This window comes from Chlorocebus sabaeus, chromosome 16 (genome assembly GCF_047675955.1).
Source record: "Chlorocebus sabaeus isolate Y175 chromosome 16, mChlSab1.0.hap1, whole genome shotgun sequence".
In the NCBI taxonomy this organism is placed as follows: domain Eukaryota; kingdom Metazoa; phylum Chordata; class Mammalia; order Primates; family Cercopithecidae; genus Chlorocebus; species Chlorocebus sabaeus.
Window position 1 is genome coordinate 5,720,161 of NC_132919.1, and position 27,677 is coordinate 5,747,837.

A 27,677-nucleotide genomic window follows, 5' to 3' on the forward strand; every position below is an offset into this window, starting at 1 on the left:
CTGTAGTCCCAGCTACTCAGGAGGCTGAGGCAGGAGAATGGCGTGATCCCGGGAGGCGGAGCTTGCAGTGAGCTGAGATCGCGCCACTGCACTCCAGCCTGGGTGACAGAGTGAGACTCCATCTCAAAAAAAAAAAAAAAAAAAAAAGACACCTGTTGTTGATGATAAATTTGTCCTGAACGGCCCCTTGGCTGCCTGGGAGGCTGAAATAAACAGCAAACACGCATTTGAAGAAACCAAAGCCTCTCACGAAAGCGAATTGGGGTGGAAAGTTGTTTTGCTTTCACAGAGTCCTTGGGAAAAAGATCCTGACATAATCACTCCCAAGTCTGGGATAAATGCATACAGAAAGTGCTTTAAAGAACGCAGTGAGTCTGATGGATTTTATTGATCGGCTCTTCCCCGTGTTCCCTGGGGAAATACGGCACCTTCCTCACTGCGGCTTCCTCACTCCGGCCCGGCGACACAGACACGATTGTTTTCATTACAGGACGGCATTTCCTTGGAATGAAATATGAAATGCGGTGCATTCTGCTCTCACCTCGGGCCATGTGGTGCCCGGGCTTGGACAGACATTTCATTATTTCCAAACAAATATCACCTTCAATCAAATATTAATTTTGTATGAAACCAGAATGATCACTAGTGGTTTTTGTCACCAAAGTGAAAGAGCAACGAATGGCCCAGGGGTCATTAACTTCTTCCCAGAAAAGTGTGTGTGTGTGTGTGTGTGTGTGTATGAGAGAGAGAGAGATACAGGGAGCCAAGTGAGAAAGTCAGACTGGAATCGTTTTCATCTTTGTATTCTGACCCGTGACGCTTCTGTTCCTGTTTTCCAGGTGGGAATCACAGCCTTTGCTGATTTTGTCCTTGTTTCTGGAGGTAAACAGACACGCCCCATGGTGCAGGGCCAGAGTGGGAGTCTGGCCACCCTGGCAGGCTCTGTAGCAAAGGGAGGAGTGGCCTGGCAGGCTGCATGCCTTTGCCAAGCTCTAAACAGACCTGCTGTCCATGCCCAGCACACACTGGGCCTGTCTGAATCTCCGAGTTTTCAGAGGTGATGGGGATGTAGCTGACGTGATCTCTAGAGTCCTCTGGCTCCGTGTTCTATGACATTCACTATAACTTGGGGGATTTCCCCATATGCAGTCGCCTTTATGAAGGATAAGCAGTGATCCCAGCTACAGAAAACTGCAGGAAAGGCCTCGGCCCGTGAGGCTTCTGACCCGTTCCCGATCACCCCTTTCATTCCATTTCTGCTTCCTTTTGGGTTTCTTCCACCTTCTTTCAACCTCCTTGATATCAGAGAACTGCAGCTCTGATCTCGGCTTGAAGACCTCCTGTGAAGGGGTGCTCCCCACCTTCCAGGCAGCCCAGGCTATTAGGTATTGGAAAGTATTACTCTTGTAGTCTTTTCTTATGCTGAACAAAGAGAGAGACATTTCCCTATCAGTCTTCTTTCTGCTCCCTGGTAGTACACGGAGTAAGGCTAATTTTTGCTACAAATGACAGCAGTTAAGTGCTGAAGAATGGTAATCAAGACCCCCTTAGTCTGCTCTTCTCCAGAATTAGTACGCCCAGATCCTGAATCATTTACGGCATGTAGTCATGAGTCTTTATCACTCTGGTTTAGTTCTTCTTCTTTTTTTTGAGACGGAGTTTCGCTCTTGTTGCCCAGGCTGGAGTGCAGTGGCATGATCTCAGCTCACCACAACCTCCGCCTCCTGGATTCAAGCGATTCTCCTGCCTCAGCCTCCCGAGTAGCTAGGATTACAGGCATGCACCACCACGCCTGCTAATTTTGTATTTTTAGTAGAGATGGGGTGTCTCCATGTTGGTCAGGCTGGTCTTGAACTCCCGACCTCAGGGGATCTGCCCGCCTCAGCCTCCCAAAGTGCTGGGATTACACGTGTGAGTCATTGTGCCCAGCCTGGTTTTGTTCTTACAAAGAAGTTATAGAGCTAAAAGCATCCCTTCCCTTCTCATATATATATAAATCAATCATAAAGCTAATATAATTATAGAAGAATTAGTTAACTCGGGGAAAAAGTTGTCAAAATTTCCATTTTTAACCCACTTACTATGCATATTTTGGTACATTCTTTTCTGTCCTTTTCTCCATATGTTGTTTACAGTTTTGAACTGTAAATTTGAACACGTTTTACCCCTTTCTGCAGTAAATGTCATGTCGAAATTGTTTTCCGTGTTACCTCATAGTGTTTATTTTTAAAGGATGTGCACTCTTCAATCTACTGATGCCTTTATGATAATTTATTTAAGCTTATACTGTTCAGTACTGAGCTTGTTTCTACTTTTATGCTATTATCGCCAACGCTGTGATGGACATTTTTTGGGTGTGGCTTCTTTGAGAAAGATGTCAATGAGATGCATCCTGGGATCAGAAGGTGTAAATATTTACAGTTGCTACATATGGCCCGTTGCTTCCTAGGAGGGCTACTAGACGTCCACTGTAGGAAAGGACCTTTCTCATGACTCGGTTGCCAGCAGCCAGTGCCTGGGCTGAGCTACGGCAGGATGCTCCCAGGGTGGGCTGGGCAGTGCTGGATGAATGGGCAGGGTCAGCTCACTGATGCTGGGTCCTGGGTGTCTACTGATGGAGACAGCAAAAGGTAAGGGGTAAGAGTGGGCTTACTCGTAGAACCTGGTAGGTCTAAGTGGAACCCCCATCCTTCTGCTTGCCTGCTTTATGACCTTGGGGAATTGACTGAGACTTGCTTTCCTCTTCTGTAAAATGTGGACAGAACTTAATACCTGGTCTTATCATGTTCACCAATGGCCTTTGTGTTAGTTTCTAAGGGCTGCTGAAACAAATTACCATGAACTTTGTGACTTAACAGAAATTTATTCTCTCACAGTTCTGGAGGCCAGAAGTCTGAAACAGTATCACTGGGCCAAAATCAAAGGGTTGGCAAGCTGCCCTCCCACCACAGGCTCTAGGGGAGAATCCACTCCCTGCCTCTTCCAGCATTTGGTGGCTGCCGGCACTCCCTGGCTTGTGGCTATATCCTTCCAACCTTCCTCCGTAGCCACATGGCCTTCTCCTTGGTGTCCACTGAATCTCCCTCTGCCTCCATCTTATAAGGACACTTGTCATTGGATTTAGGACCCAACCAGATAACCCAGGATCCATCTCAAAGTCATTAATCTAATCACGTTTGCAAAACCCCTTTTTCCAAATCAGGTAACATTTACAGGTTCCAGAAAATAGAATGTATATAATTGGGGGCCATTTTAGCCCACTGTGTCCTCTATGTTGTCATGTCTCTAAACATTTTCACGCCTCAGGACTTGGTCCTTGGCCCTCTTGTCTTTGTTACTTCCTTCCTTAGGGACCTCAATGGGTGGCAAGGACCTTTCCCTTTCTGGTAACGTTCCTCACTCAGTCACATGACTTTAAATCCTCTTGCATGCTGGTGACTCCAGCCCAGTTCTCTGAACTCCATGTGTCCCCCCAGCGTCTCCACTGACAGTCTAATATAGAATATCCAAGCCTGAGTCCCAGATGTTCTCCTCTACCCTGTTCCTCCTGCTGCCTTCCCTGCCTTAAAGGATGGAAGTCTATCCTTGCAGTGGCTCACAGGAAAGCCTGAGCACCAGCTTCCACCTGTTTCTTGCCCTACACCCCAACTCATCGGCAAGTCCTGTAGCCGATAGATCCAGATTCTGACCAATTTCCATCACCCCACTGCCAGCACCCCACTCTGAACCACAATGACCTCTTTCCCAGATGAACGAAGAGTCTCTAACTGGACTTTCTGTATCCGTCCAGGTCATTCTTTGGTTTCTTCCCAACACAGCAGATGGAGTGAGCCTCAGGTTAAAATCCAAGTCAAATCCCATCGCGCCTCACTGGTTTCTTTCTTTCTTTTTTTTATCTTTTATTTTTTTGACTGAGTTTCACTCTTGTTGCCTAGGCTGGAGTGTAATGGCGTGATCTCAGCTCACTGCAACCTCCGCCTCCCGAGTTCAAGGGATTCTCCTGCCTCAGCCTCCTAAGTAGCTGGGATTACAGGCATGCACCACCATACCTGGCTAATTTTTTGTATTTTTAGTAGTGTTGGGGTTTCACCATGTTGGCCAGGCTGGTCTTGAACTCCTGACCTCAGGTTATCCACCCGCCTCAGCCTCCCAGAGTGATACAGGTGAACTATCACACCCGGCCCCTCCTCGTTACCTTATTCAGAGTAGAAACCAAAGTTCTTGTGATAATTTCAAAGAATCCCCAGCAACCCACCTCCATCTCCTCCTGCTTCTGCCTCCTGCAGTCCTCTCCAGGCACCCCTGCCTCTCGCTGCTCTGTCATCATGCCTGACACAAGCCTGCCTCACGGCTTTTGCCCTTGCTATTCCTTCTGCCTAGAACTCTCTGCCCTCACCCCTCACGCTTCTTTAGGTGTTGCTCAAATGTCACCCTCACAGACAGGTCTTTCTTGTGTATCATATTTCAGAGGGCTATGCCCACCCCTGCATCCCGCAACCCACACTTAACACCACTTTACACGTTACTCATTCATTTCGTTTTTCGTTTGCCTTCTGTGACTAGAATATAAGCTCCAGTAGGGAAGAGCCTTTGCCTCCTTCGTTTACTGCTCACCCCTCCCCACGTGTTTTGCAGTGTTCAGTTGTGAATTTGAATATTGTTTTCCTTCTCCATTTAACGTTGTGTCCAAATGTTCATGTTTCTTCATAGTCTTGATAGCCATGCTTCGTGAAGGATGTGGGCTCTTAATAAATATTTATTGAATGAGCGAGTGAATGAACGAATCAGGGTGCTGAGAGGATGAAACAAGATATGTATGTGAAGTTCTTGGCTCAGCATCTCGCACAGAGCAAGCATTCAAGAGGGGTTAGTGATCACCATCGCCGTCAATGTTAAGATTCCACGAAGTCTTTGGGCAAACAAGCTGAAAATTCTTTGCATGCACCTGCAACCCCATCCCACTTTGCCCAAGGCTTCTTCTCAGCCTTGTTCTGCTAGCTGCCTATTTTTTTTATTTTATTTTGTTTGAGATGGAGTCTCGCTCTGTCACCCAGACTGGAGTGCAGTGGCGTAATGTTGGCTCACGGCAACTTCCACCTCCCAGGTTCAAGTGATTCTCCTGCCTCAGCCTCCAGAGTAGCTGGGACCACAGGTGCCTGCCACCACGACTGGCTAATTTTTATATTTTTAGTAGAGACGGGGTTTCACCATGTTGGCCAGGCTGGTCTTGAACTCCTGACCCCGTGATCTGCCCCGCCTTGGCCTCCCAAAGTGCTGGGATTACAGACGTGAGCCACCGTGCCTGGCCTGCTAGCTGCCTATTCTTGTGCGGCTGAGTTTCAGGCCCCAGCACGGGAATATGCATTTCCCTTGCATGTTTCTCCTTGCTGGGAGCAGCCTTTCATCTCACCTCTTAAAACCCTTTGGAATCTGGATTCTGTTTCACTTCTTTGTGTTTCAGAACACACAAAGCTCTGCAAAAATCTTCCCTAGCTTCCTAGCCGGCTTCCTCATTTGATCTCTATAACACTCGTCATTTTGCAAAAGAAGTAACTGAAGCTGAGGGAAGTTAACTTAATCTCCTCATTCATTCTTTTATTTAACAAGTAACTACTGAGCGCTGGGCTAGGTGTGAGGACGCCAGGGAACAGGTCCAGCAGCACTGAGGGATGGTATGTCCTGCAAGGATTGACCTCAGGCGGGTGGGTGTTTCTCCAGCACGAGCTCTTGCTCTCTTATCCCCGCCACTCGCCTGTCCGTCCTGGGAGGTCCTTCAGGGAGAGGTGGGACTGTGCCCTCAGAGTCAGGGGCCCGCTTGGTGCCAAAGGGCTCCCTCTGCATCTTCACTTGCTGGGCAATGCCAGAGAAAAGATGCTTGTCCTGTATCCTTTGGGTGGGTTCCATGAGAGGCCAATACCCCACTGGACTGTAAGCTCCCCAGAGGCAGGGACCTTTCTGTCTTGTCCAAACTGCCTTATCCCTCCCTGCATGGCCCAGTGTATGCTCTGGAGTGGGTGCTCAGTATGTATTTCTTGATTTAATCGTGAGATGCCCGTCATAGAAGAGAAAGCTCCCAGATGACGTTGGGAACTAGGGAACATTATGATGGGGGGCCCACAGCTTGAACAGAGCCGCTGTATACCTCCGGCTCCTTGGCCTCTGGGTGCTGACTGCTCTGCAATGTGAACTGCAGAGCCCACACTGCTTCACCCTTCCTGCCCAGCTTCCAAGCTCTTGGGCATTCTCAAGGTGACCTTAAAGTAAACTGCGTACATACTAAGGCTAAGGCCTCTGAGACCTTCAGGAAAGAGGGGGTTGGGATGGCATAAGATGGTTGTTTTGGTTACAAAGCCCAGGCCAGGAAAATTTTAAGACTAGACTCTAGACTCAGCATGGCCTCCAACTCGCTCTGTTAACCGTGGGTCTAGTCTCCCTTCTGTAGAATGAAGGGGGACAGATGTGGTGGTTGATGCTTGTAATCTCGGTACTTTGGGAAGCCAAGGCAGGCGGATCCCTTGAGCCTAGGAGATCGAGGTTGCAATGAGCGAAGATCACACCACTGCACTCCAGCCTGGGTGACAGAGCAAGACCTTGTTTCTCTTAAAAATAATAATAATAAATTTAAAAATACAATAAAGGGATATTTAGGGCTTCCTAAAGCTCTGAGCCCTGTAGTTATGTGGATGAGCCAGTTTCTTGCAACAACTGATTTCTATCACTCTAGGATGGCTGGAGCACAGTCTTCTCTATGGCAAGTTGCAGACATATCAGACCAGTTCTGCTGTGGGCAAGGAAACTTCAGCCTCCCTAGAAGCTATTTTTTCTGATGCTAGAAAGCCAGGATGGTGATGGCTTCTCGGACTGGACCCCGGGGAAGGTTGTCCTTCCATAACCATTGCATAATTCCACACTTGTTCAAGGTGGCTCTTTTTCTTTTTTTTTTGAGATGGAGTTTCGCTCTTGTTGCCCAGGCCAGGGTGCAATGGTGCAATCTCGGCTCACCGCAACCTTTGCCTCCCAGGTTCAAGCGATTCTTCTGCCTCAGCCTCCTGAGTAACTGGGATTACAGGCAGGCGCCACCACATCCGGCTAAATTTGTATTTTTAGTAGAGATGGGGTTTATCCATGTTGGTCAGGCTGGTCTCGAACTCCCGATCTCAGATGATCCACCCGCCTTGGCCTCCCAAAGTGCCAGGATTACAGGCGTGAGCCACCGTGCCTGGCAAGGTGGTTCTTGTTAAAATAGTTTTGCCTTCTTTATGTCAATTCCTTGAACTTAAAGTTTTGTTTTGAAATGATTATAGATTCACAGGAAGTTGTAAAGAAATGCACCATGCACCCTTCGCTTCTTCCCCAGCGTTAGCATCTTGCATAACGTTTGCATGATATCAACACCATGAAGATATGTGCGATGAGTTTCTCATCTTTAGACTAGAAGTAGGCAAATGATGGCTCATGGGCCAGATTCGACTTGCCACCTGTTCTTTTTTAAAACCACCTGTTTTTGTAAATAAATTTCTATTGGAACACAGGCCTCCTCATGCATTTACGTGTTGTCTATGACTATTTTCATACTATCATAGCACAAGTGAGCAGTTGTGACAGAGACCATATGGCCTCCAAAGCCTAAAATAGTTACTATCTAGCCCCTTATAGAAAAAGTTTGGAGACCTCTGTTTTACAGTAAGACACCGAGACAGCTAATACACCAGGATTAAATATCACTCATAAAATTATAAAGATGGCTGGGTGCGGTGGCTCATGCTTGTAATCCCAGCACTTTGAGAGGCCGAGGTGGATAGATTACCTGAGGTCAGGGTTCAAGGCCAGCCTGGCCAACACAGTGAAACCGCGTCTCTATTAAAAATACAAAAATTAGCCGGGTGTGGTGGCAGGCACCTGTAATCTCAGCTACTTGTGAGGCTGAAGCAGGAGAATCGCTTGAACCCAGGAGGTGGAGGTTGCAGTGAGCCGAGATTGTGCCACTGTACTCCAGCCTGGGTGAGAGAGCTAGACTCCATCTTAAAAAAAAAAATTATAAAGGCAACTATTAGGAGACTAGAATAGACTTTATGCACTTTCTAATCCATAAGAAGGAAACCATAGTCAAATAAGATAATCCATGTAGGAAATGAGCACCAAGAAAGATTTTAAAGCAACACAAATGAGGATACAATGAGATCAAATATATCTATTACCCACATAAAACAAATGAGACAAATTCAGTTATTAAAATAAGCCTCAGATTTGGTTAAGCAGACAAATTAACTATAAGTTGTATACAAGAGATGAGTTAGAAATAAAGTGATGCAGGCCGGGTGTGGTGGCTCATGCCTTATAATCCCAGCACTCTGGGAGGCTGAGACAGGCAGATCACTGGAGGTCAGGAGTTTGAGATCAGCCTGGCCGACATGGTGGAACCCTGTCTCTACTAAAAATACAAAAATTAGCTGGGTGTGGTGGTGCATGCCTGTAATCCTAGCTACTCAGGAGGCTGAGGCAGGAGAATTGCTTGAACCTGGGAGGCAGAGATTGCAGTAAGCCAAGATAGCAACACTGTACTCTAGCCTGGGTGACAGAGTGAGACTCTGATGCAAAGATTAGGGGTTAAAGGGAGGGACTTGTGGTTAAATTACTAGACGTTATCTTATCTTCCTCTAGGGATCCACTAAAATGGTAGTTAAAAAAAGTGTAACTGATGATGTCAAAGACAGTGGGTGAAGGTCTACTAACAGCAGAGAGGAAGCTTCAGTACATTTCTTTCCATTAGAAGAGTGTATTGGCAGTGCTGTGGTCATTGGCAGTGCCTGGAAGGGTAGAGGGGATACAGGTGAAGGAGATGCCCATTTGTCTTCTAGAACCAAGAGAGACTTTAGACCCTGAAGCCCTGGGTGAACCGAATGAGAGACTGGCTGAAAGGGGGATTAATTTAGTATCTGTGCAGTCAGTCCCTTTCTCATTTTTCCTTCACAGAGCATCTGGAAGCCATCTGTGTTCTTTTAAAAGTATATTGAAAGATCTCAGAGAAAAGGCTATCTCCTCCTTGTACCCTTTGTAAATCTCCAGTGTTTTGGCCATCTCCCTACCTGATCACCCTGAAGCAACACCCACAAGCAGACAAGCCCTGCTTATGTATTCACAGCTTCTCACAACTTCTCATTTCTTCCTTCTTGAAAAACAACTAAACAGGGCATTATCAAATATTTGAGAAAAGCCTCTGTATGAGTTATGCCAAGCCACACATTAGCCCCCAAACTTAGCAGCTTAAAACAACAAGCATTTATGATCTCACAGTTTCTGTGGGTCAGACATTGAGAGTGGCTTAGCCAGGTAGTTCTGGATCAAGACCTCTTATGAGGTGCACGTCTGAAGACAGGAGGATCCACCTCCAAGATGGCTCATTCACATGACTGTAGGCAAAGAGGTCTCAGATCCTTGCTGGCTGTTGGCAGGAGGCTTCCGTTTCTCACTACATGGGCCTCTCCACAGGGCTGCTTGAGTGTCCTCATGACATGGCAGCTGGATTCCCCCAGACTGAGAGATCCAAGAGAGAGAGCAAGGAGGAAACTTTTTACAACCCAGTCTTGGATGCTGCATACCATCATTTCCAGCTTCTTCCATTCACTAGAAACAAATCACTAAGTCCAGCCCCCCATGCTCTGTGGAGGTGAATTGGGCTTCCCCTCTTGAAAGGAAAAGTATCAAAGGATTTGTGAACATATTTTAAAACTACCCAACCTGTAACAGGAAAAATAAGATAAAAATAAACAAATATCTAAAAATAATTCTAAAGTGAAGTAGTACAAGCAGCAAAAGAGAATAAAAAAGTTTAATGGGTGTCCTCAGAGGTATTTCAGAGGATAGTATATTCATTAAAGAAACCACAAAATCAATGCCATGGAAAATAAAATTAAGAGAATGAGAAAGAGACCTTGGACATTAAAGCATGATTACTGATTTCTTTTTTTCTCCTTCACTTGCTTTTATGAAACATTTATTTTACTTTCTTATTAAAGTGAAATTTTTATTAAAGAAAGTTAACCATTTAGTTGCGCAACCATCACTTCTCTCTAGTTCCAAAACAAAACTCTAAAAGAGACCCTGTATCCACTAAGCAGCTACTCCCCATTTCTCCCCATCCCATGACACCCCCTGGTCTACTTTCTGTCTCTACGAATTTGCCTATTCTGGACATCTCATATAGATGGAATCATATAATGTATGACTTTTTGTGTCTGGCTTCTTTTATTTGGCATGAAGTTTTTAATTGTAGGTTTCTGTTTTTCAAATTAGGAGAAGGATTGTAGGCTAAATCAGAAGAAATCTCCAAGAAAGGAGAACATAAAGGAAGAATGAGGAAAATATGAGTGAATAGCAATGCTAAGAGATCACTCCAGGGTGTCCAATATCTGATAGAAGTTTTAGAATGAGCAGAGAAAATGGAGAGGAGAAACTTATGAAAGAAATAATACAGGAAAATTCTCCATTAATAGGGGATACACATACACAAAGAACCAGCATATTGAATGACAAAAGACTCACATTAACACAAACTATTGTGACATTTCATGTCATGAGGAGTTGAGAGGAGATATTAAAGATTTCTAGATGGGAGGGGAAAATAAAGAGCAACAAAGAAAAATGTAAGAGAATCAAAATGTGTAATTCTTTTTCTCACACACTACCCTTAGAACCTAACACCTGTATAAGTTATGACTCCAGTGTCTAATTTATGTCATCTGACTTCGATACAATAAAACTTAAAAGCAAAATCAAGACAATAGCAACACTTGCAAATCAATGACCTAGAAACTAAAGAAAAATTCTCTTATATTAACTTCTAGGTTAAAGAATAAATGAACCTGAAAATGAAGAATCTCTGAAAGATAAGAATATATGAGAATGAAAATGCTATATATTGATCTTTAGAAATATAGCTTGGAGAAAAATTTTACTTTTAAAATGCTTAAAAAACCAAGCACATGTAGCCAGTAACCAGTATGTTAAAAAGCAGGACCCATTTAATTAGAAAACATCTTTATTTTTGACTGTCCTTTTAACTTGCTTGGTTGGGTTGTTCTTCCTCTGACACCCAATTAGTGTATGAGCATACTCATTACTTTTCTGATAACTCTCAGGTAGTTAAAAAATTTGATATCATCACTTTGGAGCACAAACATACTTTTTATTTTTTTTTCTTTTTTCTTTTTTGAGAAGGAGTCTTGCTCTGTCACTCAGGCTGGAGTGCAGTGGCATGATCTCAGCTCATTGCAAGCTCTGCCTCCTGGGTTCATGCCATTCTCCCGCCTCAGCCTCCTGAGTAGCTGGGACTACAGGCGCTTGCCACCACACCTGCCTAATTTTTTTTTTTTTTTTTTTTTTTTTTGGATTTTTAGTAGAGATGGGGTTTCACCATGTTAACAGGATGGTCTCGATCTCCTGACCTCAGGTGATCTACCCACTTCGGCCTCCCAAAGTGCTTGGATTACAGGCATGAGCCACCGTACCCGTGATTAAGAGTGTTTCTGACATCTCCCTTCCCACCCCCACTTCCTACTCATTTTGGGTTCAAGCTGAAGGAAAGAAGGAGAAAGAATGTGGTACAGAAAACTCTTTCTGGACTAGAACTTCCCTAAGGTGGCTTCCCAAGTTTTGTACCCAAAATGCGGTCAAAGTTAACTCTTTCTTAGAGCACCTGCCTGATTTCTTTGGAGATTTCTCCACTGGTCTCCTGCCAGTCTTGTTCCTGGGGCACAGTCTTGTCTTTGCCTGGCCTCCTGAGGGTCCCTCATCTTCAGTGCCCATGGGATGGGAGTGCTGTGGCTACCTAGGGGCAGACCTCTACCCTGTTGCCACAGGCTGTATGAGCTTTCTCAGGAGTGGGTCAGGCACCTGTTCTGTGTGCCCCCAACCATATAGAACCCTCATACTTTCTTCTAACCATCTCACTAGCTTGGGGTCAGGAGATTGCATTGTTCTTGCCACCCTTCAGAGTGGGGTCTGACTTAAGCATAGCTCTCTACAAATAAATGCTCCTCCAAAAATGTATTCTAAGGCTCATCATTCAATCCTATTGTATCCTTATCGTGATCATTCACCTAACTAGTTCTAGGCTACCTCCTTTAAATATTCAGCATGGTGATCTGTCTCTCATCTTACTTTGGTGTCTGAGAACTGGAATATCTTTTATCTTATTTTATTTTATATTTTATTTATTTTTAACGTTTTGTAGAGATGGAGTCTCACTGTGTTGCACAGGCTGGTCTCAAACTCCCAGCCTTAAGCTATCCTCCTGAAAATGTTAGGATTACAGGTGTGAGCCACCATGCCTGGCCTTAGAATCTCTTGTTTATTCAATCAGATCTTGCAATATTACAGACCACATTACGCAAGAAATAAATAAAACGAATGAAACATCCAATATGAAAAGTTAAAAGAGATCAACTGAATCAATGCAAAAAAATTCGAAAACAGGTATTGATTAATGTATAAAATAAAAATGGTAGAGCTAATAAATAAATCCAAGAATGAATTTATTTGAGATAAATGAATTCAAGAAGTTTATGGGGGGGAAACACGATAAAATTGAGAAATAATTTGGAGATGGTTCAAATCCACCGCTTTAGAAACAAACAAGAGAAAACACCACAGATCCAAAAGAAATTGAACAGAACAGGAAAACTTAACAAAAAATTTAGTCAAAGTAAATTTGACAAAATGCGTGAGATGGATATTTTCTAGGAACTCTAAATGACCAAAATCAGCCCAATAAGAGGTGGGAAGCCTAAGTAGAGCAAAAACAATGGAAGAAATTGCGAAAGTTATAAAAAAGCTACCTCTCCACAAAAGTGCCAGATCCAGATGGTCTCAAAGGTAAATTCTTACAAAAGTTCAAGTAACAGATGATTCTGATACTATTTAAACCCTTCCAGAACCTAGAGAAGTAAGGATGTCTTCCAAATCTTTTTATAAAACCAGCATACCAAAATTTGACAAAGTTAGCACAAAAACACAAAACTTTAGACCAATGTCACAACCACCATAAAGAACAATTTAAATAAAATGACGGTAGAAATTTCCATAGCATATTAAAGGACTAAAACACCACATTCAAGGGGATTCTTCCTCCAAATTAAAGGCCCTTCAAAATTATGTCATCTATTAATATAATACATTTTATTAATGTATCACAGGGGGAAAACACCAGAGGATCAACTCAATGGATGCCAAAAGGAATTTTAATTGAATTCAATATTCACCACTAATTTAACACAAACCAATGAACTAACCTTACATGATGGGAATAGATGGTGCACTTCCCACTGTCATCCCTCCCTCCCCCGTTACAAGTACACAAAGGTTTGGGTTGAACCGACCTCCACCCCTTCTCTGAGCCCCAAGTTGGTTAGTGGAGTTCCACTGCCACAGTGAGTAGTTAAGGATGGACAATAGCTCAGCAAGATATTTTCTTGCTTAGTGATTGGTATAAACAATCACTAAGACTGTTGTAAACAAAGAGTCCTAGGATGTTCTAATCAGAGTAAATACCAGGACTTTTTTTTTTTTTTTTTTTTTTTTTGCTTTCAAAGCTTTGAAGAAGAGAAGCTTTATTTTTTTTCTGGGTTATATGGTGTGCAAATGTTAGGTCTGGAACAGGGCAGCCATTGTCGTTTTCTAAGAGGAAAGACAGCCAGACAACAGAGCCAGCATGCAGAAGAGGCTGGAGCTCGGAGAGTCACAGGGACATGAAACTGGAGCCCCAGTCAAGCTGCACCTGAAACTTAACTACCACTGGGCTATTTTTATGCAAGCTAATAAATCATCTTTATTTTGTAAGCCAATTTGAGTTGGTTTTCTGTTACGTGCAACTAAAAACAGGCTAACTGATTCATACTGGTATTTTCTTAGCACCGTTTAAAAAGTTTAGCTCAAATCAAAACCATGGTGGAAGGCGAGAAGCATCCTCATTAAATTCAGGGCATGCAAGATGAGAACAGCATCTGCAAAGGATGGCTGGGAAAAATCCTAGATTTCTTGAGTCTGAGGTCAAAGAGGGGTGGAATAAAGGTGAAGATAAAAGGGCTGATAGCCCTGGGGACTCTGAAATGAAGAGAACAGAGAAGACAGATGCCCTGTGGTGATTTGCTCAAAATCAGCTCAAGGGGAGGGGAGCCAGCTACTTTCACTCTTTCTTAGAACAGTGGTTTTCAACTCCAGGTGATTTTCCCTCCCAAGAGACATTTGGGAATGTCTAGAGACACTTATGGTTTCACAACTTGGGGGCAGTGTTATTGGCATCTAGTGGGTAGCAGCCAAGGATGCTTCTAAATATCCCTCAATGTACAGGACAGCCCCCGACAATAAGAAATTATCTGGCCCAAGATGTCAGTCATGTTGAGGTTGAGAAGCCTCACCTTTATCTTCTCAGTTTTGCTGGTTTATGTTCACAGTTCCTTCTGTGGCCTCGTGGGTAACCTCACTGTGGAGTTTACATTGTTCTCACAGCACAAGTCAATGACATTAGACAAGAGACAAAAATATTGAAAAGGAGGAGGTCCAGTGTTGTGATTCACAAATAATGTGGCCATATACTTGCTGATTCCAAGAGCAGGCTGAGAAACTGTCAGTAGAAGCAATAGAAGAATTCAGTGAGGTGGTGGATTTCAACATTAATAGTCCAGACCAACAGTTTTGCTGTATGCTAAAAATAGCCAGTTAGACAATATTATGGAAAATATAAAAAAGCGTACAAAATGTAGGTACATGTTTAGCTTGAGCTGATCATTACCCTTATGAAGATCATTACCCCTTTTACTCTCTTTTGAGAGGCATACAGAAAAGACTGCTTCAAACTCTCTGGACCTGGCTCTAGAGAGGAATATTCAACCTAACAGAGATGAGTGTGGTCTCAAAATTAACTGAGAAATGAAATTCTGATTAAAATTTCACAGGATTTTTCTCCTTTTGGAATCTGATGAAATAAAACCTAAGTTCATCTGGACAAAAAACTATAAAAAATAACTGAGCAAATTCTGAGGAAAAAAACTACTGACATGGGACCAGCCTGATAAGATACCAAAACATCTGAAACTCAGCAATAACGCAGTTTAATACTGGAGAAGAAACACACAGGTGGATGAAAGCAATAGAGATTCCAGAAATAGACCCAAGTACATGGAAGAATTTCATTCACAGTAAAGGTATAATTTTCTGAAACAATTCTCTAGCCATCTGGTAAAATGAAAGCCTTCTCAGCCCTCATATCTGAAACTTGTATGTCCAACAAAGGATTCATTTTCAGAATATATAAATAACTCATACGAATCAATCAGAAAAAAAAACAATGAAAAAACGACTATAACACTGGGACAGCCACCTCACAAATAAGGCAATCCAGATGGCCAATAAGCATTGGAAAAAGAGCTCGCCCTGTTTAGTCAAGGAGCTACAAATCAAAACCACAGCTGAGATCCTTTACACATCCACTAGAATGGCTAAAAGTTAAGGACTGAGGATATAAAGTGTTGTTGAAGATGTGGAGCAACTGGAACTTTTCTACATTGGTGCAAGTGTGTATTTGTACAACTACTCTGGAACAGTAGCATTCCACAGGGTAGGAGTTCACATCTCCCCGCGGGGGAGTGTGGTAGGAGTTATTAAGAAATTATTTTAGGTAGATAGGGAGGAAAAGGGGTCCTTGGATAATTTTCATTTTTAAAGCAGTTCTAGAGACGTTTCTTGTCTCTTTCTTTCTTTCTTTCTTTCTTTTTTTTTTTTGAGACGGAGATGGAGTCTCGCTCTGTCGCCCAGGCTGGAGTGCAGTGGTGAGATCTTGGCTCACTGCAAGCTCCGCCTCCTGGGTTAGCGCCATTCTCGTGCCTCAGCCTCCTGAGTAGCTGGGACTATAGGCGTGAGCCACCGTGCTGGGCCCAGAGATGTTTCTGGTCTAGCAGAAAAGCCCTGGCTCTTAGACCCGGGCCAGTAACTTTTAATATGCAAATACCAGACATTAGAAACTGGGTCCACCCAAACATGGGGATTCCACCATCTTCTTCCTTGCCACCACATGTGCCTGGTAGCACGGCCACCCCCACATATCCCCAGGTGTGTAGAACATCGCGGAGCCCTGCATTTGCATATTACAAGGCTAGGGTGGGAGGGCCAGTTTTTTCACAGGCTATGAGAATGACATGCCTACTCAAACCAATCCCCTGAACCCTGTGCAAATCAGACACTATCTCCTCCAGCCTCCTCATAAAACTGGCTAGTATCCGTGGCACATGGGGTCTCCTTCCTCGGCTTTGGAGCCCCCTCCCTCTGTCTCTGCACAGGGGAGCTTCTTCCTTCTTTCTTCTCCCTTATTTCTTTCTGTAAACTCTCTGCTCCTTAAAACCACTCCACGTGTGTGGGAGTCGTTTTTTCCAATTCAACTCAAAACGAAGAACCTTGGTGTTGCTCCACTCATCAGAGCTGTATCACTACTTTCCAAACTACTTGGAACACAAAATTTAAACAAAGTGTACACACACGATGACACAGAAAGTCCACTGCTAGATGTATATAACCAACTTACTCGAATGATACGTTCATTTTGTTATATTTGGACGATGGAATATACAGCCATGGAATGAATGAACATGTCTGTATGAACATGGATGAATGATCCAGCTATGAAAACAACTATGAATGAATGGACATGGCTGTATGAACATGAATGAATGATCCAGCTATGAAAACAACTACGGATGAATGAACATGGCTGTATGAACATGAATGAATGATCCAGCTATGAAAACAACTATGGATGAATGGACATGTCTGTATGAACATGAATGAATGATCCAGCTATGAAAACAACTATGGGTGAATGAACACGGTTGTATGAACATGAATGAATGATCTAGCTATGAAAATAGCTATGAATGAATGGACACGGTTGTATGAACATGAATGAATGATCCAGCTATGAAAACAGCTATGAATGAATGAACTCCAGCTATGACAACATACACAGCCACATATGACAACACACATGGCAAGCGTGATGTTGAGCAAAAGAATACATCTGGAATGATTGTGTTTGCAGAGTGTTAAAGCACAGACAGAGCTAATCGATGGGGACAGAGGTCAGGTGACCTTTGGGGAGAAGGAGGGCTGTGCCTGGGAAGAAGCATGGCTGGGGAGGAGGGGGGCTTCTGGGTTTTTGACAATGTTCTTTTATTTTGCGATGTGGGTATGTTCCCCTAGTGAAAATCCATCTTATATTTGTGTGCTTTTCTGTATGGATACTATTCATCAATAGATAGTTTAAAAAGAAATACAGAGGCTGGGCATGGTGGCTCACGCCTGTAATTCCAGCACTTTGGGAGGCCGAGGTGGGTGGATCACCTGAGGTCATGAGTTCAAGACCAGCCTGGACAACATGGTGAAACCTCATCTCTAATAAAAAATAAAAAAATTAGCTGGCCGTGGTGGTGTGCGCCTGTAGTCCCAGCTACTAGGGAGACTGAGGTGGGAGAGTCGCTTGAACCCGGGGGGTTGCAGTGAGCCGAGATGGCACCATTGCACTCTAGCTTGGGGGACACAGCGAGATTCCGTCTCAAAAAAAAAAAAAAAAAAAAGCAATACAGAAATATATAGTATAGTGAACAAGCGAATGGAAGATTCTGTATCATGTTGAAGGTCATTTACGCAGCGTGGGTGATTTCCAGTCTTCCCACCTAATACATAGCGTGAATAATGCCAAACCTGAATGGGTTTTATGAAAATTAAATGAGACAATGGATATGGAAGTGTTTTGTAATCTGTGAAGGCTGTCGTCGTTACGAGTTTTACCCTTACCCCACGTTCCCACTGCTGAGAAGGGCACACGTGCAATTATGATGACCAGTGGCGTCTGGGGCCCTTGTGCTCTCTTGTTCAATTGCTTTTTATCATTTAAATCTGTTCCGGCTTTACGCTCTTCACCACCTCCACAGCCCCACTCCCAAGATGAGTTCTTTCCTTAAACAATGGAAGATAGATGGGCTTTGTGTTTCTTGAGCTGATTAGAATCATGTCCTCTCAGTGAGAGTCCATCTATGTGGAAACGGTGCTTCTGAACGCCAGCCTCAGAGTCTAGCCTCGTGCACTAGAATTGCAGCCTGTGATGTCTAAACATGCCTGTTCCTTTCTGGCAGCACTTCACAGACGCTGCAGATGCCCCTGCAGAGCCCTGAATGCTTTCTATCCGGGCACCAGCTGAGCCCCTCTGAACGCTGCCTGAGTGCTGTGGGTGCAACCGCAGCCGTGCGTCATGCTGAGCGTGGTGGGCGTTCATCAGCCACCATCACGGCAACAACAGCTTCCGCTCATCACGTGCATTCTCTCAGTGGGTCCTCACAACAGGCCGGGGGCAGTAGATACCACAGTCCCCATTCCACAGGTGGGAAAGCTAAATGGAAGATCAGAGGCAGGAAGTGCCTGAGCCACAGTCACAGAGTCACACATTGCAGAGACGGGATGTGAACGTGAGTTTGTTTGACTCTAGGGCACATGCTGGTTCATTTATTCGATAAACGTTTATTAAACATCTGCTATGTGCCAGGCGCTTGGATTCGTCGGTGAAAAACCTTCCTGCCTCATGAGCTGATATTCTATTGGAGGAGATGGACAACAATGGCTAAACATAATACATAAATAAATCATGTCATATACTAGAATGCCAGGTGCTTAGGGGAAAAAAGAGAGTTGGACAGCGCAAAGGGGTATCAGAAGTGGCGAGAGGTTGGGGGCGGGAGTGTCTTGACTTGCAAGTGAAGTTGGCCAAGGGAGACGTCTTTGAGAAGGTGACATTTGACCCGCCCGCCTCAGCCTTCCAAAGTGGTGGGATTACAGGCATCAGTCACTGCTCCCAGCATTCAAGACCAGTCTGGCCAACATGGTGAAACCCCATCTCTACTAAAAATATAAAAATTAGCTGGGCATGGTGGTGGGTGCCTGTGATCCCAGCTACTCGGGAGGCTGAGGCAGGAGAATTGCTTGAACCTGGGAGGCAGAGGGTGTAGTGAGCTGAGATCTCACCATTGCACTCCAGCCTGGGCAACAGAAGAAGACCCTTTCTCTCAAAAAAAAAAAGGGGTTCATTTGAACAAAGTCTTGAGGAAGGCAAGAGGGGGTTAGCTGTGTGGATATCTGGCAGAGGAGTGAGCCAGATTGAAGGAAAACTCCACATCCAGTCCCTGCATAGGAGAGACTGGCATAACTGGTGCAGGAGAAAGGGAGGGGGCAGTGGCAGTAGCAAGCATCAGAGAGGTGGCTGAGCGCCAGTTCATGGAGTCTTGAAGTCCATTGTAAAGACCGTGGCTTTCTCGCTGAGCGAAGCGGCGTCCCAGGAGGGTCAGAGCAAAGGAGCACACCGCCTGATTTTCGTTCCAAATGCTGTGTGGAGACTGGACTATGGTGCTGCAAAGGCGCGTGCATGGAGACCAGTAGGAGGCAAGAGGTGATGGCTGGGACTGCAGCAATCGAAATGTAGCAGCGAGACATGCGCGGGTCCTGGATGTTTTTTTTTTTTTTTTTTTTTTTTTTGAGATGGAGTCTCACTCTATAACCCAGGCTGGAGTGCAGCGATGCAATCTCAGCTCACTGCAACCTCCACCTCCCTAGTTCAAGTAATTATCCGGTCTCAGCTTCCCGAGTAGCTGGCGTTACAGGTGCCCGCCACCACACCCGGCTAATTTTTGTATTTTTACTACAGACAGGGTTACACCATGTTGGCCAGGCTGGTCTCGAACTTCTGACCTCAGATGATCTGCCCGCCTTGGCCTCCCAAAGTGCTGGGATTACAGGTGTGAGCCACCGCACCTGGCCTTCTGGATGTAGTTTGAAGATAGAATTGAAGAGATTTGCTGAGAGAGTCTGGGGTCTAAGAGAAAGAAGGAGAAAGAAGATGACTCTAGGTTTTTGGCTGGGGCGTCTGGAAGGCTGGAGATGAAGAAGGGTGTGGGAGGAATGGGCTGGGGGAGTGGGATGTCAGCGCAGTTTTGGATCTGCTGGGTGTGAGGTGATTCTCAGGCCTCTGAGTAGAGATGTTAGGTAGGCAGTTGGATGCAGGAATTTGGAATTTGGGAGAAGTGTGGTGTGAAACCTTATTTGGATTCAGGTTTTCTCTGTAAATAAAAGGGGGAGCTGTAAAGTCAGGTGCTTCCCGGGGATCTTAAGGGAGCCTGAAGCTGTGGCCCTCGGGGAGAGCCTGATAGTCCTGACAGCCTGTGAGCTGGGCCTGAAACAGTCACTCCCAAGCACACACACTGGGGCCCAGGAATCATCGGCAGGTGCCAGGCCTATCCCGGGGCTCCTGCACCTCTTACAGTCGTGACAAGCATCTTGCTCTTCTTATCACCAGCCTGCTCTCACGCTTATCCTATTTCTGTCAGCTCCTGGTCCTGACTTTGAGACTCAACTGTGGTTCTAGCCTCTCCTTGAGTCCCCACACTGGGTCCCTTGGTCATCTCTTGTGTCTTTGGGAGAGGCACGGTTGACATCCAACTCAGTTGTCTCTTCACCCAACAGAAGTTGGACTAAGGACAGAGGTACTTCCTCCCATCCCCACACTGCAGGAGGGCTTGTGCCAGCTTGGCCGACTCAGACACAGATGCTGATTGGAGAGTCCAGTCCGTGAAGGCCTAGGTCACCAGCCTGGCCCTGCCAGAGATGGCTGGGATACTGAATATGGCCAATGGAATGGGAGAGATCCATAGGCATCTAGTGTCTGACTCTCCCTGGCAGGGAGAGAGGCGTGGAGTTACCTCCACGTTCAGAGTGCCTTGCTGGTAAGGGTTGGGTGCAGGCTAAAGGGGATAGAGGGAGATTACAAATGGTGACCAAGTCAGAAGAGAAGCACATCCACAATGGAGTGTCCATGAAGGTGGCCTGAAGTGTACTCTGTGTCCAGGGGATCTCTAGTGATGTTGGTGGATGGGTGGGGGGTCTTCGTCTAGAAGGATGGGACAGAGCTGTGCACTGAAGCCTGTGGGTTCTAATCTCAAGGCCACAGCTGGGGTCTGCCATCCTCTTTCAGATGAGCTGTTTTTCTTACTTTAATTGTGAATATAAACAAATATCTATGGACGCTATGAGATAGAAGATAATAAGGGAACAGAGTGGGGTTGTCACTGACACTTCCGCCCTCTGGCATGTGGGATTGTGAAATGTTAGGGGACAAGGACTTCTGGGTTTTTACAATGTTTACACCTGTCTCCACCATGACAAGAAATGGGCTTCACGGAATTGTCCACATTCTCATCCAGGCCCAATGGGGTCAGAAGTAGATTCAAGGAGTCAAATGGGCAGATACATGACTGGGATTAGGGTTCAGTTGTGCCCAGGGTAAGATGTCAGCTGAAGGTCAGAAACGGGAATGGGGGCCAAGCTCAGTCAACGAGTGCCTCTGGCTGCATCTTGGCCTGGGGACGGGCTAGGGCTTCGTGGGGGTCAGGATCAGGACGAATCTACTTCCAGGGGACACTCTTGTCCTATGTGTAACTAAGAGGCCCACTCCAGGATTCAGCCAGTCTCCTGCCTCCTTTGGTCTATCTCCTGATTAACACTTTTTTTTTTTTTTTTTTTTTTTTGAGACAAAGTCTCACTCTGTCACCCAGGCTGGAGTGCAGTGGCAAAATCTCGGCTCACTGCAAGCTCCACCTCCTGGGTTCATGCCATTCTCCCAGCTCAGCCTCCCAAGTAGCTGGGACTACAGGTGCCCGCCACTATGCCCAGCTGATTTTGTTTATGTTTTTAGTAGAGACGAGGTTTCACCATGTTAGCCAGGATGGTTTCGATCTCCTGACCTCGTGATCCACCCACCTCGGCCTCCCATAGTGCTGGGATTACAGGCGTAAGTCACCACGTCCAGCCTGTCTCCTGATTCACTTCTAAGCAAACCAAACCTGTCATGACTTGAGAGCAAGTGATCTTTCCTGCTAGACAGATCCTTATCCAACAGGCTCCAGCCTCCTGGAGGAAAGCTGGGCCCTGGCTAGAAATTAACCTCCTCTGGGATCCTTTCCAGTCCCACGTGGTTCTGCCTGCCCTCTCTGTGACCAGTGCTGTGCTAGGCACTTTCGTGAGTTCTCTAGATCTTGAGAACAATTGCATGGGGGAAAGGATTATCATCCCCATCTTACGTGCAAGGAGAACTGAGGCTCAGTTGCTATTTGTACACCGGGGCCTATGTGTCTTTCTGGCTGTGGAGTCATTTTACCCCTTTTGCTTCTAGATGATGCTCAATCCCACCAGGATTCCCCAAAGCACAGAGAAGCAAACCTGGGTGATCAAGGCACCATTTCATCTTTTACCTGAGTGCTCACAGTCAGGGGTGATCAGGGTTGATCTTGTCTCTGCTCAGCCTGGACCAGCCTTAAGGCCCTTTCCTCAAAGGGGATTCTGTATTGAGAAAAGACTCGGCAGAGCAGGTTTTCCGCTGCTGCAGAAAGACCGCAGGCAGCTCCCTCCAGGGAAGTTTGGAAAGGAGCCAGGGAGCAAGGCTTTGTTGGTCTCTGGAGGGCAGGGGGCAACCCTTCATCAAAGCAGCCAAATCGTTGTCTCTTGGGGCAGTGGTGCCCAGCTCTATCCCACCGCTGGCTATGACAGTGGGCTCCTGGGGATGTTGGCTGAAGGCAGGGAGCAGTTGGGGTTCGTGCGCTGGGTCAGGGGAGGACTGACTGCCTGTGCTTCCTTCTCTGTCTCAGCATCTCCTTGGCCCAGTGGCGAGGGGAGGGGCTGTGGGCTGCCTGACCCGTGACCGGGGCAGTTAGACCCTTTTGTAGCACGAGTCAGACTGTAGAAGTGTCTTGCTCTCAGGGAATTCTCCTTGCCGTCTCCTCCCTCAGCATGGCCTCCTCTGTCACTCAAGTTTCCAGGCCCCTCCCCTTTTTGAAACCTGTGCTTCATATTCTTTCACCCAAAGACCCACACCTCGCTTGGCTGAACCTACTATACTTCCCTGTGGGCAGGAGACAGGCAGGGTCTTGCACACTGGGTGTTGTACAGAACCAAGAGGCCATTCATTGTTGCTCACTTTGCCACTGACTAGCAGCTCCTGTCAGGGACTGACGAATGAATGTGGGTACCCTGGGTGACAGAGATGGATGGAGATCCCTGCACACGGCCCCGCACACACGGCCGGCCTGTGTATTCCTGGCCTTGGGATCAGACGAATCAGATGGCCACTGATGGAGCCATTACTCAGTCATTTAGTTGTGCTGGGAGGGGGAATGTGAGTTTCACCCCTAGGAAAATTAGGACCCCTCCCTAAGGCCTGCAGTATTAGGTGGAGGAGTGTGGGGTGGACAGATGAGTCCCATTAGGTGGTGATGACAATAACAGCCCATTGGCTCCAATCAGATCGGAGGCACACCTGTTCCTCCCCAGGGCTGGGCTTGGGTGGACACCACTCACAGCCAGCCGTACTGTGGTTAGGCGTGAAGCCAGACCTCACGTGAGGTCCATTTGGGCTTTCTGAGCTCGGGTGTACCAGCCACAGAGAAAGAGAGCCCGGATGCTCTCTTGGCAGCCTGCTGCCTTTGTTTTAAACTAAAAAATTTGCGTCAAGCACAGCACTTGGTATGCAGACAATTCCCTGGGAAGAGATTCTTTTACGTGTGTGCAGTAATATATTCTCCATCCCGGGGCCTGTTATTGTACAATAAAACAAGAAGGCTGGGAATCAATACAGAAATGTGAAAAAAATGCTCTGAATCATTTTCATAACCAGCAAATGTGGTTTTCAGCTGAGAAACATTTTCTTTTCTATTCTGAAATGGTGGGAGTAATTTTCAGGCCTGGGCACTGGGATTGAAGCTCTGCTGCTTAAAGGTAAATATCACCCAGAGGAGAGACCACACCATACTGGGCCGTGAGGAGCTGAACTTGGCTATCATAATCACAGTACGCACTTTAAAAGCATCTATCAGGTGCCAGCTCTGTGCTGGACACTTTCATACTTGAAAGGTGATATGTTTGGACAAGTCAAAACAGGGTTCATCTGCTCCAGCCCCCCATCAGGGAGGAATTCCCTCCGTAGCACTCCCCACAATAGACCTAGAGGCTTTTCTTAAGTGCTTGCAGTGAGAGTAACTCCCTAACTCTAAACAGCTCATACTGTTTTCTGTTAATAGCTCCAAGTATTAAAAAATGCTTCTGACTTCTTGTCTCAGTGGAGTGGGCATGTGCTGAAATCTCCCTGCTCCGCTTCAATCACATACAAATAATACAAATGTAGATGTCATGCAAGTACAAATATCATTTGGTCTTGTTTTTGATAGGATTGGCCATATTAAAAATCAGAATAGTTTCTATAGACTAGAAATGAAACAGAGATACTGATGTGCGGGGGCTGAAACTCTGAGATCCTCAGTGTACCAAGACTGGAAACAGCCTGTGAGCCAGGAATTCATTCACAAATAAATGGGAAAATGTGACTTCTAGTCAAGGAAAAAACCCACCAAGAGAAACTTACCCTGAGAAGACCCAGGTCTTAGATTTAGCCAGGCAAAGGTTTTAAAGCAACTTTATTATAAACATGTTCAAAGGCTTAAAGGAAAATAGTCTTAATGAATCAATAGGGAATCTCAGCAGAGAATGGAACCAAATGGAAACTCTAGAATTGAAAACTATAATAACTGAAATTTTTTAAAAACTGCACTGGATGGGCTTCATAGTAGATTAGAGGGGACAGAGAATGAATAAATAAATTTGAAGATGGGTCACTAGAAATGATCCAATCACAGGAGAGCAGACAGGAAAAAGATTGAAGAAAATGAACAAAGCTTCAGAAATTCATGAGATAAGGTCAAACAATCTGACATATACGCAATAGAAGTTGCAGAAGGAGAATATAGGTCTGAAATAACAGATTATACATGTCAGAATATTATATTATATACATATAATATAGGTCTGAATAATGAGTGAAAATGGGTCAGAAATAATATTTAAAGAAATAAAGAGATGAAAATTGGATAAAATACATATAGACTCACAGATACAAAAAGTTCAGAGAATTTCAAGAAAGATGAATTTATACCCACCCATATCATACTCAAACTGATGAAAACAAAGAGAGAATCTTGAAGGGAGCCAGAGGAAAATAAAGGCACATTTTATGTAGGATAACAATGATAAGAACTACTACTAACTTCTCAGAAACAGTGTCAAAAGACAAAGGAATAACATCTTTGAAGTGATTAAAAAGGGAAAAAAGTCCTGTTAGCCTAGCATGTTTTACTGTTTGTATTCAGTAAAAACATACTTCAAAAATGAAGGTGAAATAGAGTCATTTTCAGACAAATGGAAACGAAGAGAATGTGTTGGCAGTACACCTGTGCAGCAAGAACTGCCAAAGGATGTTCTCCAGGTTGAAGCAAAATGCAACCTGATGGAAACTTGCATCCCCAGGAAGGAAAGAGCAAAACTGCTTTTCTATTGTATTTTTTTAAAAAAGACAATTGACAGTTTAAATCAATAATAATAATAATTCAAGCCATGATTTAAAACATCTGTGGAAAGCAAAAGATCGGCAACAATAGCAGAAAGAATGGAGGGTGTTCATATAATGATATAATTATACCGTTATAAGATTATTTTATTTGTAAACTGGGAAATAGTAAAGGGGAAGTGTGAAGGATCCTGTGGGAAATGAAACAGAATTGACTAAGGGTGTGCATGATGAGCCCAAGTGTATAGTAAAACAACTAATAAAAGGAGCTGGAGCTAAAAAGCCAATAGAGAAGAGAAAATGAAATTTTAAGAAATACTTCATTAACCTAAAAGAAGCTGGTGAAGGGGTAAATGAAGAGCAAAGAACAACAGGAAAAAACGAAAAACAAATGGTCAACTTAAATCCAGCCACATCAATAACTACATTAAGTGTGAACAGATGAAACAGCAAGATTGCAGGATAGCAAATCAAATTTTAAAAATCCACTGTAGGCTGGGTGCGTTGGCTCGCTCCACTAATCCCAGCACTTAGGGAGACAGAGGTGGGTGAATCACAAGGTCAAGAGTTTAAGACCAGCCTGACCAACATGGTGAAATCCCATGTCTACTAAAAATACAAAAATTAGCCAGGTGTGGTGGCACGTGTCTGTAATCCCAGCTACTCAGGAGGCTGAGGCAGAAGAATCACTTGAACCTGGGAGGTGGAGGTTGCAGTGAGCCAAGATCGTGCCACTGCACTCCAGTCTGGGCCACATATTGAGACTCTATCTCAAAAAAATAAAAATAAAAATTATATTGTATACTGGCATCAAGAATTGGAAAGCGGAAATTTAAAAATACCATTTGAATAGAGTCAATGAAGATAAAATACTTAGGAAGAAACTTAATAAAAGATGTACAAGACCTGTACGATGCTGATTTCAAAGCTTTAAATAGACGGAGAGATACATATGTTTGTGTACAGGAAGCCCCATTTTATTAAGGTGTTCATTCTCCATATTTATTTATAGATCTGTGCAATCTTAAGCATCATCCCAGTTGGAGATGGAAAAGCCGGTTTAAAAATCTATGTGGACATGTAAAGCATCCAGATGAGGTAAGACAGTTTTGCAAAAACAAGCACAGTATGATTTGCTTAACAATGGGAGGCATTCTGCAAAATGTGTTGTGGGGTGATTTTGTTGTTGCGTGAGTGTCATAGAGTGAACTTACATAAACCTGGATGGTATTGCTTACGACACATTTGGGCTATAGGGGACAGCATGTTGCTCCGACTACAGACCTGTACAGCATGTTACTATAACTGAATGCTATGGGCAGTTGTAACACAATGGTGAGTATCTGTGCATCGAAACACAGAAATGGTATAGTGAAAATGTGGAGTAAAAGATGAGAAATGGTGCACCTGTGCAGGGCATTCATCATGAATGGAGCTTGCAGGACTGGAAATTGTTCTGGGTCAATCAGTGAGTGAGTGGTGAGGGAACGTGAAGGCCCGGGACATTACTCTACACTACTGTAGACCTTTTTTTTTTTTTTTTTGATTCTTTTTTTTTTTTTTTTTTTTTTTTTGAGACGGAGTCTCGCTCTGTCGCCCAGGCTGGAGTGCAGTGGCGCAATCTCGGCTCACTGCAAGCTCCGCCTCCCGGGTTCACGCCATTCTCCTACCTCAGCCTCCCGAGTAGCTGGGACTACAGGCGCCCGCCACTGCACCCGGCTAATTTTTTTCTATTTTTTAGTAGAGACGGGGTTTCACCATGGTCTCGATCTCCTGACCTTGTGATCCGCCCGCCTCGGCCTCCCAAAGTGCTGGGATTACAGGCGTGAGCCACCGCGCCCGGCCTTTTTGATTCTTTTTATTGAGATGAAGTCTCGCTCTGTTGCCAGGCTGGAGTGCAGTGGCTCGATCTTGGCTCACTGCAACCTCCGCCTCCCGGGTTCAAGGGATTCTTCTGCCTCTGCCACCCGAGTAGCTGGGACTACAGATGCACACCCAGCTAATTTTTATATTTTCACTAGAGATGGGGTTTCACCATGTTGGCCAGGATGGTCTCGAACTCCTGACCTTGTGATCCTCCTGCCTCAGACTCCCAAACTGCTGGGATTACAGGCATGAGCCACTGTGCCCGGCCGACTACTGTAGACTTTCTAAGCACTGTACACTTATGACAAATATTTTCCTTTTTTGAGTAATAAAT

At 44.9% G+C, this 27,677-nt stretch overlaps 1 protein-coding gene across 4 annotated transcripts in view; it reads left to right on the plus strand.

Annotated features, from left to right (window-relative positions):
* Positions 1 to 27,677, plus strand: part of WSCD1 (WSC domain containing 1) — a 388,346-nt gene that overhangs the window by 143,321 nt on the left and 217,348 nt on the right. For all 4 annotated transcript variants that reach the window (XM_073004640.1, XM_073004639.1, XM_073004641.1 and 1 more), the window contains one exon: positions 26,490 to 26,575. The gene's annotated coding sequence lies outside the window, so the exon portion shown is untranslated. The remainder of the gene's footprint in view (positions 1 to 26,489; positions 26,576 to 27,677) is intronic.